Genomic DNA, 5,098 nt, shown 5'->3' on the forward strand with positions numbered 1-5,098 from the left:
ATCTTAGTAGAAATGCTCCCCACAGGGTGCCAGCTGTTTTCAGCACCTGTGTCATGAACCAAACAGGGCTTTAAAAAAAAATGACATGCAGTTTTAAGACAAGAGTAAAGTTAAGGGCACTCTTGTGTGTGTATCCTACCAGTATCAAAACGGCCGCAACATTCAAAGCCACGAGGGTGCTAACACACACGCATGCTGGTAAAATGTTCTTCATAACAGTTCGTGAAAATTTGCTGATATTTACGTTTCTTGTTTGGGAGTCATATTTGTGTATTAGTAGTTTTTCCTAAGGGATTTTCAAATGAAATCAACACACCTCCCTTCTCTCGCACAGCACACAAAAATAATTGGGGAAAGCAACTCGATTCTGTGACCTTTTCTTGTCATTTTAATCCTCTCTCCCATAAATATTACAACAAGTAATATTAAAGTGAATGAACATCACACCAAGACACTCAAACACGAGGCCTTGTGCACCACACTAGGGTTGGGGCACAGTGATGTGTATTCCCAGTGCAAGGGAAGCACATCTTACCGACAAAGACACAATGACAAAAAAAAAAAACCCTGTTTACATAAACTGACAATCCATCTACATTGTACTCGTTGTACCTACAATGGATTGATGTGTGCAAACAGAACCCCAACTAATTACAAGCATGGAACATTTGTATGAAATGTCTTCCATTAAGATGCCATACATCTTGCCTTGTGATAACAAGGCTTGAACATAAATCAAGAATGCTCTTGAGGCATTTCAAAATGAGAGAAAGTAACAAGCACTTCAAATTATTATACTCCAAACACATGGTGCAGCACATAAAAAATTTTCTTCCATTCATAAATGAAACAATAATGAGTGCCACATATTGTACAAAACAGGAAAACTTAGGTTGATACCTACATCTTCAATTTGTTTTCCTCATACAGAAATCTCACAGATCGTACTAATGTTCTGATTGCACATGGAAGTGTACTGTACTGTTGTCATCAGGACTGGAAATGCAAGACTACTCCGTTGAGCCTTTCTGGCAATCTCCACAAGAATCGTGTAGAATTCTATTCAGCGCATTTCAGTCCCTATTTTCTTCTCTCAACGCAAACTTGACGAACACTGGCCATAACAGCCAGTTGAATACAAGAATACACATTCACAGTTCCACAGTTGTTTTATAGAGCATATGGGGAATCAAGAACAGTTCCACCTCATATCATCAATCCCACAGTATTTGAGAGAAATTGAGTGGGATAAAAAGAGTCTTTTTCTCAGAGAGCAGACTGTAGTTCTGATCATTGACAATATTTTGTGTTGCTGAACACGGCATATCTCAATAATGTAATCAATATGATTTCATATAATCTCATAACAGAATACACTCAAATTCTACCCCAGCCACCACAGTAACTGCAAACCTTACAAATAAAATGAATATACATGATGATTAACCACAAATTGATCGCCTGGGTTTTAATATCTATTCCTCATGCTTCCCATCACAGTATACTGTATACTGCATATGTGACCTTGCATCACAAAACCACCAAATGGTCGCTACTCATCCATTTTTAATTAGGGGAATATTCTGAAGGAGCAGACTCCATGCTTAAAGATGATGGATAACTCAATAAAAAATGGACTATCCTAAATAAAAGAAAGAAAATACACACTCTGGAAAAGCGTTTACTGAGAAAAGAGGCTTTGAAATTAAAGGTGCAATCAAGTGTTTACTTTCATCAAGCCCTGCTTTGTGCAATGAAAGGAACAACAACATGAAGTAAAACTCTCTAGGGACCATAAAGAAGGGATTGTTTGATTATCCTCGAAATTTTGCATACTCTTATCAGCACATTTTTCATCTTTAATACTACATTATGTAACATTCAAAACAGTTCCCAAAGTTTCTAGAGTTGAAAATGAAGAGTGTGTAAAGGGTTTGTGAGAAATGAAAATGGGCCTCTAAAACATACACTTGTACTCACCAAGCTATTCTACAAAGAAATTGTTATGGAAATGCTGCAAAAAAAAGAAAACAATTTTCCATTTGTTTTTTTAATCCAAATTTGAGAATTATGTAGAGGAATTGCTCCTTCAGATAATATTACAAAACTAAATATTGACTACATTGACCTAGTTTGCCTATTTTGAGTTCAAATGTAAATTCGGGTTGTGTGACTCTTGCTTGCCTTTGTGATGTATGGTCACATATGGGCAATATTATTCATAAATCAACGCACAGTTAACAAAGTAGGTTATCCAGCCATAACATGCTTGTAGTATGGACACATTCTGCAGTTGATTCTGGGCTTTCAGGATCATGCTGTTTTCTGTCCCACAAAACCTACATTGTATGTTACGAGTTAATGAAATTAGACCAACTTTTTGGTAATGATGCACCATCATGGAAGATGTACATATGGACATTGAGATGGTACTGAATAGAGAGCCAATACCTACGATCATACCACAGCAGCCTGAGATAGTGACGAATAGTGTGAAAATTAAATCACTTCCAAATCAACAGCAATGTACATCAAGATTCCCTCTCTGATTATGAAACCGTCGAAAATTTCTGTTTTTTAGTACATGTATTCATCTTCAGATTCATCAATACATCTGAATATGCTGTACAATTGTATGTACACTATATGCAATCTAAACTAAGGCACAAAAGTCTTGTCTAAACAAGGTCGGTTAACTACATAAATGATCCTTCCACCACAACCTCCCCCCCCCCCCACCCCACCCCACCCCTGGCAAAGTTTTGCATGTCAACCAACTCGTACTCATTCTTATGGTCTACAGTGTTGACAAGGATTCATTCTATAAACATCCCCAGAAAAAAGCGGCTCTTTTACTCTTTACTCCTCAAAGACTACAAAGTGGGTAAAGTCTACATGACTGGTGAATCATGGTATCATGGTACACCTTGCATCAGGCCATGACTGCAAAAGACACACAACAGATGCCATATCGTGATGGACTGTGGAACCACTAGGACCCCGTTTACAGTGCAGGGCCGGACCGAGCTGCGGCCGAGCCTGGCCTCAAGCTCGGCCCTGCAATTTTGTCCGTTTACAGTGCCGAGCTCGGCCTGGGCTTTTAATTCAAACCCTACAATATTTTGTTGTAGTGGCGCTCTGCTTGTAAACAAACGACTATTATTGGGAGCGTGCCGGTCGCAATTTGGTACCGCATTTGGCCCAGTTTGCGTTTACAGTGAGAAAAGGCCGGGCTCGGCTGCAGCCGAGCTGTGGCCGAGACTACCTCCAGAGCTTGGCCAAATGCGCGGCCGATTTTGGTACTGCATTTGGCCTTTTGCGCATTTACAGTGAAATGAAAGGCCACAGCCGGGCCTGGCCTTTTCACTCACTGTAAACAGGGTCTAGGGCACTGCAGTCTCCCCACCCTCATCTCCGACAAGAAAAAAATAATAACCCCACACACATACCTTTTCCTTTGAATATAGAGAATAAGAAAACACAAACAAGAGCAAATCAAATGTTTGCAACAACAAAAATCACAATTACAAATTCACCAACACCAAAGAGAACTTAAAAAAAGAAGAAAACAATGATATTTCCTACTTCCAACCATCTGAACATAGAAACATAAAATTACATTACTCTATGCTTCATACCACATGTAGTCTTGAACACAAAATAAAAATATTTTCAAGCTTTAGGTGTTGATAAGCTTCTAGAATATAAAGATTTCCAAGATGATAGATTAAATGCATTACAATTCCATCATATCTAATTCATATCCCCCATTAGGGTATTCCATTTCTGTGTATTTCTCCACAAGGTACAAACTATTTGTGAAGCAGTTTCACTTTCAAGGAAAGGAAGAATATGATACATTATGATAAATACATGGACGTAATACAATAAGGGAATAATTGGTACTTTTCTTCCCTAGATATGTCTTGATAAAACTATTCTTACATATAAATCTTTGTTATATCAATAACACTGAATAGCTATTTAAGTATATACTACTGGCTTTAAAAAAACAAAATCAATTTTAAACAATCTAGCTGGCAATTTCTGGATTGCCATTTTCAAATTTTACATTCACTATGAATCATTTTTGCTACTTACAGATATTTTGGTCTCTTCCCATTATTAGCCTCTACTTTATCGATTTGTTCAAGTTCAATTGATAAGTAGCATTTTTTTCCCCTCTCCCCCCCCCCCCCCCCCCCCGACATTCATTCAAGCTGGCAAGCAAGTGTATGAAAGCACTCCTTGGCATGTGTCTGCAAATTCACTTTGACATGAGCCAGATTTGCATTAGTGTTGTCAAGGACACATGTAAGATGCTGTGAATGAGAGAGAGCAAAAAAAAAAGGGGGGGATAAAATAAATAACAAACTGTAATCAAGTGAGCTAAATCAGTCTTCCACTCTTGTTCCATGATATTAATTTTCAAACCATATGAATCATACTGCAAAATTCATATATACCCCTGTAGGCATGGTTACTATAACCACCTTTAATATTGCCACCGACTACCTGCAGTGAAGTGTTGCAAGCTACAAAAGTGTCGTGGACAGAATGAACTCAAGCGGAAGTCTTGGGCTTAGCAGGCCTTCCTCCCATTTGACCAAATTCCTCTTGTGTTCCCAATACATCCACAGATAGGACCCTACACAGATACTGAAATGTAATCGTAACTCTATCCTCTTTAAAACCTTAAACCTTTCATTGCAGGAAGGAAGTATGTTTGCACTGAAAAACAGATATGAATTGTTTTGGCTATTAAACTTTTTGGCAGTTGCATGTTTATATACTTGTTTATAGGAATTTTTCGGGTTATTTGGTCACATGCCTACTTTCTGGAATTCCTTTCAGGGCGACCTTGTCAGTGACCTTGTCACATTGTACAATAGTGGAGATGGGTACCAAACAGGTGTGAGATCCAAAGCATCTTCACTCTGTGGTGTTTAGAATACCTTGCATTTCACAGGGATTTTTATGGCTTGAACAGGACAAGTTCACTCTACAACAACTATGTGCTGTAGAACAGCAGAATCACATCCCTGTGTGTGACAATGACACATACTTGAATGATACATCCATAGCAAACTGACAGATT

Source organism: Diadema antillarum, unplaced genomic scaffold, assembly GCF_040938485.1.
Source record: "Diadema antillarum isolate AM-2024a unplaced genomic scaffold, OU_Dant_1.0 seq00001857_RagTag, whole genome shotgun sequence".
NCBI classification, from domain to species: domain Eukaryota; kingdom Metazoa; phylum Echinodermata; class Echinoidea; order Diadematoida; family Diadematidae; genus Diadema; species Diadema antillarum.